The sequence below is a fragment of the Bolinopsis microptera genome, chromosome 6 (assembly GCF_026151205.1).
Source record: "Bolinopsis microptera isolate Bmic1 chromosome 6, MBARI_Bmic_1.0, whole genome shotgun sequence".
In the NCBI taxonomy this organism is placed as follows: domain Eukaryota; kingdom Metazoa; phylum Ctenophora; class Tentaculata; order Lobata; family Bolinopsidae; genus Bolinopsis; species Bolinopsis microptera.
Window position 1 is genome coordinate 5,137,610 of NC_087077.1, and position 15,321 is coordinate 5,152,930.

Sequence of the window (15,321 nt, forward strand, 5' to 3'; positions counted from 1 at the left end):
ACATCCATTGACAGCTTCATGAACTACAGAAGACCCAAGGAAGTGCCCATGGAAGAGTATGTGAGAGAATTTAGCCATCGTTACAAGAGCCTTGTGCAGAAGCGTGGTGCTACTGTGGTATTTGAAGATGGAGTACTAGCGTACTTCTTATTACATCATGCTAATCTCTCGGACCATCAAAAGACGTTAATCAGGGCAACGGTCTCTAAGTTAAGCTACGAGAATATGGAATCCCAGCTTAAGAGAGCATACGGAGAAGATTATACTAATACATCTTCTTCTTCATCAAGCGCAAGCGGCGCAAGCTGTGAAACATATTCCATCGGAAAACCAAAGATTAAAGAAGAGCCTGTAAATACTTATTTTCAACAGTACGACATCAACAATTCAGAACATTTTGGTGATGACCAGAACAACCAGGAGGAAGACCCTCAGAAAGTTTTTTATCAACAAAGACACCACCAACACAGGGATTTTTATTCATCTAAGAGACCTTTCGGACAAAGGCCCTTCGGACAAAGACCTGCGTTTCAAGGACAGAGTTCAGGAAACGTGTATCAACAAGCTCCATTTAGATCCAGACAAGGAGCACAAGCCCAACAATCAGGACCCTTACGTTGTCATATTTGTAAGGAAACAGACCATTTGATGAGAGACTGTAAGTACAACACATTTGGAGAGAAGAAGCTTACATTCTTTGAGTCTGACTTTAAACTAAAAGACGAAGACAAGTGTCTGATGGGAGAATCGACAAATAGAGCACTTTTAGATACAGGTGCTAGTTCCACAGTGTGTGGGAAGAAATGGCTGACAGCCTTCGAGGAATCTCTGACATCAGCTGAACATGAAGAGGTCAAAGTGACTCCTTGTGAGAAGAATTTTTGTTTCGGGGATGAAGATGCAGTTACAGCCAGGATACAAAAAGCACTCCCAGTAACAATATGTGGTCAGAAAGTAACTTTAAACGTGTTTATTGTGGAAAATGATATTCCTCTGTTACTGTCTAGAGAGTCCATGAAAAAGATGAAGATGAAGATCGATACTGAAACTGACAAAGTTTATGCTTTCGGAGGAGAAGAGAATCTAGTGATCACTAAGTCAGGACACATGATGATACCCATAGGACGATGTGAAAGTTCTATCAGCCAAACAGATTCTGGAAGAACTAATCATGCAACAGAAATTAAGGTCCGTCCTGTTTTAGAGGAGAAGATTACATCGCCATGGTCACTAAGTGACGATGAAAGTGATCAAGAGGAGGAGTTAGAAACATTCAGTGGAGCTGACAATGAGAGTGTGCAAGACAATGAGCCAGAAATTGAGCCAGATAGTGAGCTAGAGGACCATGGAGTTGTGAGCTCAGTTTCAGGTAATGTGGATCAAGACAGTGAGCCAGAAAGTGAGACAGAAATTGAGACAGAAATTGAGCCAGATGACCATGGAACTGTAAGTTCAGTTTCAGGGAGTGTGAATCTGTCAGATCTGTCAGTGAATCAGTCGGATTGGGAAAGTGTGTGTCAAACCAGAACAGGCGTGGGTGTAAAGAAGAATGACATTATCAGGTTCAGATCCTCGGAGAGGGATGATTGGAATAATGCCTTGGTGATAGGTAGAGCCGGGAAACCTACAGGGAAGAACAAAAATCTTTACAATGTACGACTGGACGAGTCAAACGGTGAACCCGTATCAGTTGAGTTGGATAACTCTGTACAAGTGCAGAGGTTAAAGATTGTTCAGGATGTCTCACGAAGAGAGGTGCAGTTTTCAGCAAGCTCGCTTAAGTCATAGATCAAGGATACTGTGAATATGTCAGAGAGAGTATAACTGTTTTGGACTTTATGTTGTAGAAAGAGATTGAATATTTTTGCTCGGATTATTTGTTGTTTGAAATGTCAATTTGGTTAAACAATAACTTTTTAACGTCATTTGTAATAAACTTTTAACTTTAAATGTGTGTGTATATATTAGTATTGTTAGAATTACCAACTTTGTAACGAGTCATTTTTACATTTTTAACCTTTCAGAGACTTTTAACATGCACGAGGTGTTTGTATTTAACAATCTTTTAAACATTTGTAACTCTTTACACGTATATTAATTTTGTGTTTTTATGTTCTAGAGAAGTTTCTCGAACAGAAGTTTTGGGAAGGATATTTTGACAATTTTTTGTCGTTAGTTCATATTTTTTACTGAGAATGTAGTAAGTTGGGAATGTTTGATGAAAAGTTAGTGAATCCCATTTTTAGGAACCAGTCTATCCTTTCTTTTCTTTTCTCTTAGTCTGGTAACTGAACTTTGGTTGTATTTGCTAAATTTTCAACAATTTTGGGAGAAAGATAGATTAGTTAGCGAATTTAGACGTGTGTACCAGCTTTAGCGCTCCTTTTCTTTGTGTTGTAGCGCACGGTCACATTTGTCAGTTGATTTGCTAAATTTTCTATTACATGGTGTAGAGATAATAAGGATTAATAGATACAATTTAAAGTACATTTTGTACGTGACATGTGTAATAAAATTACCGCTAACAGAATATTTCAGATTCCTACTTCTAAAAATCTAACATTTCAGATTCAAACTTACTTTTCAGAAAGACGATCCTTTCTCAAAGACATCAATGTGTTTACCTGATATTACTTTATTAACTTGCATCTTCTGTAGGAAGTGTTAACAGCTAGGAGCAGCTTGCTCAGCGTGAGTTTTTTGGTTTTATAAGAATGCTGTCGTTTCGATCAACATGCTTTTACATGTTCTTCACTGATCCCGAGCCTTTAGGGACTCAGTTTGAACCTGTTTTTAAACGACAGAATTCATGTATTTTACGTTTTAGAACTGTTTAGTACAGTGGTGTGTGTCAATGATTTGTTAGTGACTCATTATTGACTCTCTAGAGGTTGTGTTTAAAGCTTGAATAGCTCCTAATATTTAGTTTTAGTACGCAGTTTTTCTGTCATCACGATAACTCGATACAGAAATCTCTAAAGATCACACTTGATTACAGTGTTGGACGGGTATTTTTTTGTGCACCTGTCAGTCTTAGAACGATGTTTCAATTCCGTTCATAGAAAAGAGATTTTCGTATTAAGAACTTTGATAGTTAATTAGCTAATAGTTAGACTGTATTAATTCTATCGGACGTTTTGTACAAGTATTATATCTCTCAGATCTCACGCTCAGCGTGGAAGGCCAGGCAGTCATTTTAGCCACTATTTTACACTGTTTTACAGCGGATGTTTTTCCCGCGTTAACAGAGATTTAATCCACTTGTACCACGTGACTCGCCGAATATGGAATAATCGTTAACTGCTTTTTTAGTTATCTGCTTTTATGACAGTGGACATGACACGTATTAAATTAGAAATATTTCAGATTGAGCCGCGCAATTTTTCTCAAAACTCATAGAAAGTATTTTTAGCGCGCACAACACGTTTTTGTGCAGCGTGCGGGACTAGAATATTATTAACTTAACATTTTTCTAGAGTTTATCTCCTAATTTAACTCGGATAGTCGGATATCTATTTTTTAACAAAGAAAGTATAGGGAGCTATGACTTTAAGATTGTAAAAGTCATGAGTTAAATTATTAGTAAGTACTTTTTCTTTTTTAAAGTAGGGGGAATGTTAGAATCTTAATTCTATTTGTAGCTTGTTTTTGTACTTACTTATTACTAACCCTGTATCTCACTTTAGCAAAGGTTTAGTTCCAGTGAATGTATATACAGTGTTGGGGTAAAGGGACTCCAGAAGGCAGACAAGGCTCGACTCCAGACTCTAGTTGAAGTAACAGAAGAGAGAGGAGTGTCCAGTGTTTAGTTGACTCCAGACTCTAGCGAAGCAGAAGGGAGAGGAGTGACGTTGTCGACTCCAGACTCTAGCGTAGCAGAAGGGAGAGGAGTGACGTTGTTTTAGTGATCCCACAGATTCCAGTCGACAGATACTATCTGTGTTCTGTGACGTGGAAAGAGTGGTAAGTAGTTTATAGTTATAGTTTAGTAGTTTAGTCTAGGAGTTCCCGCTTCCTCTTTCACTTTCATTTATAGTTTCACGTGGATTACCTTTCACTTTACTCACGGTAGTTTTCCCCCAGGGTTTTGTTTTATAGTTATCAGTTCCAGTTTTACTTGAAGTCCTCATCATTCAGAAGTCCCTCATATAGTAAGAAGAACATCATCATCAGGAGTAGTAGTTTTAATTTAATAGTAGTTTAATCTAATAGTAAAAAAGACATTGTTTAGTTTAGTATTGAAATGTGTTTTAACTATTAGTCAGAGCAGAGTAGTGTGAGTTACTGAGTCACACCATATCAATCATTCACTATTTAGGAGAGTACATTGTAGAGTAACAAGGTTACTTTTGACACAAGATTTGTATAACCTCTTTATTCATCTAATTTGTATTTATAATAATTGAGTATTATTTGTTATTTAATTAACCCAAGAACAGGGTTCCAACAACTATATCCACCCAAGTTGACGTCTGTCACGTCTGCAGAAACACTTTATCACTGCAGCAGTCAAACCTGGAAGCAGAAACAGCACTCATTTCATCACAACTAGAACCCTTAGCCAATTGTTGCAAGCTCATTAAGGATATTGACTTTGTTCAATTCAGTAACAGAATTGACACACTTGGCCAATTTGACCAACGCCTTAAGCACCTCCTCCTAAAAGACCAGCCCTGGAAATCCTTAGACTCAGATATAAAGCTCCTTTCAGACCAGTTGGCCACTACCCTGGATAAATCACCCACACCACCACTCAACACCACAATTGAAAACCTCACAACTGCCTTACAAACTCATGACAAGACTTTCCACTCACTCACCAACCAACTAAATGAACTCAAACAGCAAGTCACATCCCTATCATCAGACATGACCACCTCACCAACATCAGATCAATCTGACAAGCTCCTTGAACGGGTGTCACTGTCGGCCTGTGTTCCGAGGCAATGATACTCCACTGGGTATAGTAAAAGAGTGTTCAAAGGATTAACACAAGCACATGTAGTTAACAATATATCCTGAGAGATAACAAAGTTAAGGTAACAGTATATAAGCCAAAGGTCCTATAATATAAACTAAAGGTGTAATATATAGGACTGGAAATATATAGCCTGACATTACTCTCCCCTTTAAAAAAATCTACCTCCCTTCAAAGTGAATGCATAAAAACTTTATAAGATCCTATAAGTGCTCAATATTTATATGAAATAGATATAATAAAGTCTCCCAGGATTAAATTCTCAAATATTGTCAAATAAATTAAAAAATACAAATAACCCATGCGCATGGGAATTCAATAGTCAAAATAACTTATTTATAAAAATTGACATAAAATTAGCAAATTCGTAGAAAAATATAAATTTCAATGATAAATCTGTTTTATCTTTCCATTCAATAATAAAATTGTATCCTTTCAATAACATATTCAAGTTTATAAATTTATAAATTGTGTGACCTATAACTGGTTGATTAGTCTAGTTGGGGGCCTGACTACCCTCCCTGATCTGGTGGTTGTAGTTGTTGAGGGTTCTGTAGGTGGGGATGATGGTGCCGGCTGTGGAGCTGATGGGGCAAATACTGCACTCGTTGGCATGTTGAAAACATTGTTCGCAAATTGTTGCCGATCTATCAGTGGTAAGTTACGCTGAGGGAGGCTGTTATCAACATAAACTTTTCCTGCTGGTGCCTGAGGGTTTTGTACCGGAACTGAGCTACCCATAACCATAGAGGCATCCTGCTTCGTGCCTGCAGGCTGAATCTGGTCGTGATGAACTACCTTGGATTTGCCGGAAACGAAGTTTACAATTCCCCAGCAGTTTTTTCCAATCTTCTTGGAGATCTGGAAAATTTCATCCCATATTGGATTCATCTTGGGATATTCACCATGGTTTCTTTTTAGAAGAACCCAGTCCCCGACCTGGTATTCGTTGACGTTATTAGTCTTGTTAGCCTGTTTCTGATAGCTTAGTCGAGACTCCTGCTTGTTGAGAGGGATGTTTTGCCTAACCAACCGTGTGTCTTGAGCTTCTTTTTGATTAACACCCAACCTATTGTCGATTGGCAAGTTTGCTGACACTCCGTAAGCAGCCTCGAAAGGAGAGAATTTCGAAGATTTGTTTTGAGTGTTATTAAACATCAATATAGCTTCTGGCAGGAGCTCATCCCATTGAGTAATAGGGATGCCTCTAGATAGACACATAGATCGCAAAATTGTTTTGAGGGACCCAATAGCTCTTTCTGCACTGCCATTACCAGCTGGATGATATGCAGAAGATCGGAGCTTTTTGATTGCAAATTCTTCACACAGTTGTCTAACTTTGGTGCCATCGACATTACTTCCCTGATCTGATTGCAGTAATTTAGGAAGCCCATAGTAGCTGAACCATCTGCACCATAATGCGTCCACGACTGTCTCAGCCCGTGCATTAGGTAAAGCTATTGCTGTCATCAGCTTGGTAAATATATCTGTCACCAAAAGAAAGCTTCCGTTGCCTCTCCTGGACACAGGCATGGATGCTAGATCCATAGAAATCATCTCGAAGATCTTCTCAACCTCTCTATGATCCTGCACTGGTGCTTTAGGCTTAGGTCCATGTTTGCACTGTGTGCATGTTCTACACTTGGAAACAAACGACTCCACTTGTTTTCTCATACCCCTCCAATAGAACCTTTCAGATAGCATCAGGCAGGTATTATCGATTCCTGGGTGGCCTTGTCCGTGGTATTCTTGGATGATCTTTGGGGCAATTCCCTGAGGTACAATGACTCGGGAGCCTTTGCATAGTAGGTTATTAGAGACTTTCAGGTTCAAGAATTTCCTGAATAAGCCTTTATCCACGATCTTGTCCTGACGGAGTGATTCTATTGCTTCAGCAATATCTTTGTCTCTCATCTGAGCCTCTCGGAGCAGATTCTCCCCTAACACAAACACTGAAGGGTCTTCTGATGGGGCATCACTCCCCATTATTCTGCTCAAGTAATCTGCTTCCTGGTTGTCCGCTCCCTTCAAGTACTTGATGCAGTAATCAAGATTCTCTAACTCTAATATCCAACGGCCGATTTTCCCTCTGGGATCTTTCTGTCTATGAATGTTCCTCAGTGGCTCATGATCCGAATAGAACGTGATCTTTTCATAGCAAAAAGCTTTCCACTTTCTGCTAGCACTTATGATACCATAAAGTTCTCGCTCTGTAGCGGACCAGTTCTTTGTATTCTTCTGGTTAAGGGTCTCGGAGTGATAACCAATGGGTTTGAACGAACCATCCCCATCATACTGCCCAAGCACACTCCCCACTGCAATCTTAGAAGCATCTGTTCTTATCACAAATGGCTTAGACCAATCTGGTATGAACAGCGAAAGAGCAGCATGAAAGGTGGTCTTTAACTTGTTAAATGCAGCTTGTTCTTGACTTGTCCAAACAAACGGGACCTTTGACGATGTTAAGCGATTCAACGGGGAACATATCACAGAGTACCCATCAATAAATCTGCGATTATAATTGGCTAAGCCCAAGAAGCTTTGTAACTCTTTCCTTGTAGTGGGAGCCGGGAATTCTTTAATCTTAGCCATGTTTTTGGTTCCTGGTTTCAGGGTTTTCCCATCTATCCTGAATCCTAAAAATTGGATCTCTTGGTACGCAAACTCACACTTGTCCTTTCTCAGTGACATGTTGTTGCTCTCCAGCACCTGCAGCAGGATCTCAAGGGTATTGATATGTTCTTCCATGGATGTGGAGCACACAATCAGGTTGTCAACATACGCATCTAGGCCGGTTGCACCCTTTTCCTTGCACTCCTCTACAATCTTGTCCATACACCTCTGAAACGTTGCCTGTGCATTCTTCAATCCAAACGGCATTCTCTTAAACTGATACTTTCCCCGGGGTATACTGAATGCTGTTTTGTGACGATGACTATCAGAGATTGGCACTGTCCAGTAGCCACTTGCCAAATCCAGCTGAGAAAAGAGGGTACACCCAAAGGCCTCATCTACTAGCTCCTCAACAGTGGGCAAAGGGTAAGTATCCTGCACCGTGTTACGATTAACCATTCTGAAATCGACAACAAATCGTTTTGAATTGTCATCCTTCGAGACCAGTAGGGGATTACTGTTGAAAGGTGAGGAAGATGGTTCTATGATATCATGTTCTATCATTTCTGTGACCTGTGTGTCAATCTCCTTTGACCATTTTGCTGGAATTCTCCTTATTTTGCTCCTAATTGGGCGGTCATCGATACTCTTTATCTCGTGTGTGGTAGCAGAACTGCACCTGGGTGCTCTTGGATTTTTAGCAAACACCTCTGGGAAACTTTCCAAAATACTGCAGAGTTTCTCTCTTGCCCCAGATGGCAAGTTCGGGTTAATGTCATGTCCTCCCTTGTCAGCATTTAGAAAGAATATCCATTTCTCTCCCAAACGAACCTTTGAATTCTTCCAATCAAACTCAGTGCTGGAAAATTGACTTAAGAAATCTCTACCCAAGATAACCATTTCTTGGTTGGTACTAAGGTTGGTTTCATGCAGCCATACCCTGTAGTTCTGGCTTTTGTCAGAGGAGAATCTTATGTTGTATTGTGTCTTCGGACCAATCGACTGTCTGCCCCCAATCCCCTGCACGGAAGTACTGCTCCCATTTTCAATCAGCACTTTATTAGTAGAAATGATAGAGATTTCTGCCCCACTATCTACAAGAAACTGTCTAGGATGCCAGCTCTCACCTAACTCAATCTGTCCTTCAACTTTGCTGTCATATAGTCATCTTCTGTCATGGTTGTTCCGCTTTGGAGGGAACTTCTTATTCCTAGAGGTTCTCTTGGAGGGGCAACTCTCCTCATCGTGTCCTTTTCCACCACAACAGCTACAGACTCTTTGATAACATGTTGCTTTAAGGTGACCTGTCTTCTTACAGATATCACATATTGGTCTGTCTTTTTTTTCAAACTTACGATCTGACTGGACAGCATACATTTCAGTATCCTCCTCATCTGTCACTTCTAACCGTGAACGAAGCTGATCCACCTCCTTCAGTAACTCCCGAGCCCATTGAGGTACCTGCTCTTCTTGCTCTACCGGGAACGCAAATGTTTCACTAGTCGAAGCCTCTGAACTTGCTGAATTCTTTTGAAGCTTTTCCATACAGTCTTTGAAAAAGCTGGCTACACCGGCTGCATCTAGTTCGCTTTTGATTTTATCTTTCTTACACTCAAACAGCTTCTTCCCCCCGGGTACGTTTGTCAGAAACCGCATGATGAAGACATCAGATGGGATCTTAGCACGCCTGGCTAACTCGTCCAGTTGGAAGAAATAAGACCGTATCCCATCCATCGAAGTATTAACCGGCAGCAAGTTGAAAAATGTCATGCTTTCGGTGAACTGACATGGTGGGCCATCAATGAGATCTTCAAGGAACTTAAAAGCTGTTTTCACATCTTCCTCTTCTGATGCGGTGAATGCGAGCTGCTTCTCTCCCTCAGTCCGGTGAATATAAACTGGTAAACATGCAAGCTGCTGTTCAGGTTTAAGGGTTGCTGTAGCCGCTAAGAAAACCTTCTGAAACTGTGCGATTTTCTGGCCTTTAGCCAGATGAGGAATTTCAATTGCTGTAATCATTCTTTGAGGATATAATGTCGGCCTGTGTTCCGAGGCAATGATACTCCACTGGGTATAGTAAAAGAGTGTTCAAAGGATTAACACAAGCACATGTAGTTAACAATATATCCTGAGAGATAACAAAGTTAAGGTAACAGTATATAAGCCAAAGGTCCTATAATATAAACTAAAGGTGTAATATATAGGACTGGAAATATATAGCCTGACATCACAAGAGCTCAGAGAGGTATGCAAGCAGGAGCTGAAGCAATCAACAGCAAATCTGCAGCATTCCTCAGAGCATCCACTGACCATCCCTGGATTACAAGAGCTCAACACCCAGGTTGTAACCCAGCTGCCCCCACACAGTCGCCCGCCTGTCTCTAAACACACTCTCGATTTTATTGATGAGGAGACAGAGAAGGATCTCATAGAACTGCTTGATTCTCGCACATCTGAGTTCAAGAATGAGAATGGACGATCTGTTCTGGCTTTTGGAGAAAGATATCACTACACTGGCACAAAATCATCACCCTCATCAGACCAACTGCCAGACCAACTCCAATCACTCATAACACAACTGAACAATGATCATCCAAACTCTCCACCTGTCAACAGCATTCTCATCAATCGGTATGATGGTCACTTAAGCTTCCTTCCACAACACTCAGACAACGAACCCCTCATTCACCCTGACTCATCAGTACACACACTTTCACTAGGTCACCATTGCACAGTCACTTTCACCAAGACTGGCACCACAGAACCCTATCACAACCAGTCTTGTCCACCACGATCACTATACACTATGACCAGGGCAAGTCAGGATTTGTACGAACACAGAATTGAACCAGGATCTGTCGACTCCGGTGTCCGATACTCTGTGACCCTCAGATCTGTTAGTGCTCTAAACCGTGCTTCTACATGCATCATGGGAGATTCGAACACTGGTGGACTTAAATTTGGACTTGATCCTAAGAGATCCTTTGGAAAGTTCCTTCCTGGAAAACAAGTCTTCGCACCTACTGTAGACCACATTGACCCATACGAATCCTGCGGCTACAAAAACACTGTCATTCTCTGCGGACTCAATGATATTAGGCAGGATAATGTCAAAACTCCATCTGACATCAAACAAGTGTTCAATAAATTTACTAGTAAAATTGCTGAAATTCAAGCTGTCAATAAAAAAAAACTAATGTTTATATATGTCCGCTGCTGCCAACTAAATGTATTGATTTAAATAGAAGAGTTAATTTCTTTAACTATCTGATTCAAACCCAGCTTCTCCCTTTCAACTTTGGTGTGAGACTGGTAGAAGGGTTTCCAAGCTTTGCTGATGAGAACGGGCTATTAAGCCAACACTTGTCAAAAAGGTTGACGAAGTTCCAGAAACCTGATTACTTACACCTCAATTGGAGGGGGGTTGCAAAGTTAGCAGCAATCATTAAAAATACTATTCTTCTTAGAGTTAATGGTGGTCGAGACAGACGCAGAGCTGGACGAGGGGGGAATCAGGTGGACTCCACATCATTTCGTGACATAACTGCACGCTCTCTTCCTGCTGACAAACGAGTATCTGGTGCTCCTGACGGCTACCAACCGTCATGACTACTCTAACTAAAGAGGTATGTAAACACTGCTGCAAGGGTATCTATGTGGGCCAAGCCATAGTCGAGTGTTCCGAATGTAACCATGCAACTCATCATAAATGCTACAATATTGTCAATACCGATTTATGCGGTAACTTTCTCTGCAATACATGTGTAAATCTTGCTGTTAAACGATACAACCCGTTCAAATATGATATCTCTGACGAAGAAATCGATCTAGACGATACGATAACTAAGCTCTCGCAAATTTTAAACTGTTGTTCTCAGCTTAACAGAAGTCAAATTAATCAAACTCTAGAAACTTTAACCGAAGGTCAAATGTCAATGATGTTTCAAAACATAGACGGTAACAAAAGTAACTTTGATACTATGTGTATAGATCTTCGCCGATATAACAAAAAGTTTTCCATAATTGCACTTGCTGAAACAAATGTAGGACCTGAATTAAGTAGTTTGTATCAATTAACCGAATACAATAGTTTTTACCAAGCAACCTTTCGAGAGAAAAAGAAGGGCACCGGAGTTGCAATTTATATCCACCAGTCACTAAATGCAACAATCGATAATACCCTCTCCTATGTAAGTGAAAACCTAGAAATCCTATTTTTAAGATTCAACAATGGTAACTCAAGCACCTTTGTTGGAGTTTTATACCGCCCTCCGAGTGGCAATTTTGACTTAGCGCTAAGTGAACTAGCCGACACTCTGGACAAAGTCCCCAGACACTCGTATATAGCTGGTGACTTTAACATCAATCTTCACGGCGACAGCAACAAGGTTGCTAAATATGAACACGTTCTTTACAGTCGAGGCTTCTATCCTCTCATATCTGTAATGACCCATGAAAAACCCGGCTGTATTCCTTCATGCATCGATAACATCATTACCAATGATTTAGACAACATTATAACATCTGGCACATTCAAAGACAAAATCACACATCATCACCCCATATTCTTAGCACTCAACACACACCTTGACCAGAACGATTGCAAGATTAAGTATGAACAGTTTTATGACTACTGTAACTCTAACGTAGATAAGTTCACCGACAAACTATCCAATAGTCTTGATAACACTGTAATAAATTGTTTTGATACCTTTGCTGACACATTTAACGTTGCTTTTGACGAATGTTTCAAGTTAGAAACCCCGAAATGTACAAAACGCACTATGCAAAACAATCCATGGATTACACCAGCAATTATAACATCAATAAATCACTGTCACGAACTATACGAAAACTGGGTCAAAGCTCGCAAAGTCAAGTGCAATCTAGGAGATACTGACACAAAAGGTGGCTTCTGTCACTGCGCAGTATGTAACAAAAAGCGCAGTGAGTACTTAACTTATAAATATTATAGAAAAGAACTCAAAGTTATACGTGAAAAGGCTCAAACTTCGTACAATATGGGTAAATTTAATGAAGTTCAAGGTGACAGTAAGAAAACATGGCAACTAATCAATAAGATACGCGGCAAAGGGAAACGAGAAATTAAACCCCCGTTTGTTATTAATAATGAGAAAATAATGAACCGTAGAATTATAGCTAACGAATTTAATAATTACTTTGTATCTCTTGCCCCTAAGTTGAATGAATCATACAGTACAACCGGTCAAATTAGACTAAGTCCAATTCAATGCTTTACGGACTACTTACCAAGGCCAAATACCTCAAGTATATTTCTCAGCGATTGTACACCAGAAGAAATAGAGAAAATCATTAGCGAACTCAAGAATGGAAAAGCTAGTGACATCCCTATTCACGTCATCAAACGAACGTCTAAGATTATAAGCCCACTCCTGTCAGTATTATTTAATGAACAAATGAGAAATGGAACTTTTCCAGACCGACTGAAAATTGGTAAAATTAGCCCTATATACAAAAAAGACGGTACAGAATATCTCGAAAACTATAGGCCAGTATCTACCCTAGCTGTGTTCGGAAAGTTATTTGAGAAAGTAATCTACTCCCGTTTGTACAGTTTTCTTGTGTCGCAGAACGTTTTGTTTGAGAACCAGTTTGGTTTTAGGAAGAGTCACTCAACTAACCACGCCCTTAATTACTCAGTTGACTATGTAAACTCCCATATAAAGGAAAAGCAACATGTATTAGGTATCTTTATCGACTTATCAAAGGCATTTGACACTATCAGTCACGATAAACTTCTCATAAAACTTGACAAATATGGTATAAGAGGTAACGCAAACGAGCTTATTGGAAGTTACCTATCTAACAGACAGCAGTACGTTTCAGTTTTAGGTGAGGAATCTGATAAACTCCCTGTTATTTGTGGAGTACCACAAGGTAGTGTTTTAGGACCGCTACTGTTTATAATTTACATAAATGATATCTATAACTCATCAGACCTAGGAAAATTTATACTTTTCGCTGATGACACCAATATATTTGTAGTCGACAAATCTGTCCAGAATCTCTACCAAAAAGCTAATACTATAATGAATTCTGTTTACAATTATATGAAATGCAATCTTCTCCACATTAACATCAAGAAATGCTGTTACATTCACTTTACACCAGGAAAGAAGGATGTAACTAGTAGTAGTAGTGATAGTAATGATCTTATTTTAACGTTGAATAACACAGTCATTAAACGTGTTGATGAAACTAAATTCCTCGGCGTTATTATAGATAAAAACCTTAACTGGAAACCTCATACAGTCATACTGCATATCTTAGTTCTAAATTAAAGTGTGAAGTCGGTAAACTCTGCCGTATGAGAAGATTTATACCTAAAGAGCTGTATAATGACCTCTACCACACCCTCTTCGAATCTCATCTAGGATATGGGATCTCAGTGTGGGGAGGCATATCGAACAATAGGCTTGAACCAATATTTAAAATTCAAAAAAAGTGCACTCGTATTCTATTTGGTGATCAAGAGGCATACAGTAATAAGTTCAAAACATGTGCTAGAACCCGCCCAATTGGATCCCAAAAACTCGGAGCCGACTTCTATAAACGAGAATCAAGTAAACCCCTTCTCAGCAGAAACAAAATACTCTGCGTGCATAATTTGTATAAGTACCACTGTCTACTTGAAATGTTTAAAATAATCAAACTTCACACTCCAATACCGATGTACAATTTATTTCAAAAGTCACCCCGACGTGATAACTACTTTATTAACCCCGCTGCAACCAATTTGTTTGTATATAAAACCTCGAATATGTGGAATAAATTCCTTAAACCTTCTAGTAAGATTGACTTCTCGTCCCCAATTGCACTTGTTAAAGGTCGCATTAAAACTATGCTACTCAATGCTCAAAAAGCTGGAAACACTGATGAATGGTCAGAACTCAACTTTGATGGAAATGACATGTGCCTATAATTAAGAACACACAAACTAGTCCATATAGATTTCATACTACACACACAAAATAACACACACAATACACACCACAGTCAAACATAGAAACTATATATTCACGCATATAACACAAAACACTGATCAGCTCATCCGCTTTACACTAGTGTCTGGACTTGTCTGGAGTGGTCGTCTGGAACGTGGGACGGACTCACAAATATATTGTGTAAACGTAGCGCGCGAAACTTAAATATTGTATAACTCTATCATTTCATTACCCAGCGTGATTTATTGCGCCAGAATAATGAAATGAAGCCGCGCTATATCCGTGAACCTACAGTGACTTATATTTTATATTTTGTATCTCTTACTACGTAACGCGAAATTAAGTTGTATCACACTCCCGGTTTTGGACCCCAATGTTAACCTTGCAGCAACTGTGTCAGCCCAATATACTCTAGAAGTATGATCACACTTATTTTAATGAACAAAAGACCCATAATTAATATAATCAGATACTCGTCAACAGCAGCAATTTCCTTACGTGTGATGTGTTGTCCTTCTTCTTTCTGTGTCCCCGTCGTTTTGTTTTGTGAAATGTATCGTAGTAATGTTTTAATATTTAAATCGAACGCAACTCAATAGTTAATAATAACAAACACAAATACTATTTTAAATAATTGATTAATATCGATTTATATACGAACCAAACATTAATTAATCTTTAATAACCTTTTATATATGTGTTAAACGATCCAGGGCATATCTAAAATTCGATAATGAACTTCAT

The 15,321-nt window shown here is 39.3% G+C and overlaps 2 protein-coding genes across 2 annotated transcripts in view; both read left to right on the forward strand.

The window, feature by feature from the left end:
• Positions 1-15,321, forward strand: part of LOC134816708 (serine/threonine-protein kinase Tao-like) — a 585,630-nt gene that overhangs the window by 358,480 nt on the left and 211,829 nt on the right. The window lies entirely within an intron of this gene.
• LOC134817631 (coatomer subunit beta-like) overlaps positions 1-15,321 on the forward strand; it is a 40,943-nt gene that overhangs the window by 2,102 nt on the left and 23,520 nt on the right. The window lies entirely within an intron of this gene.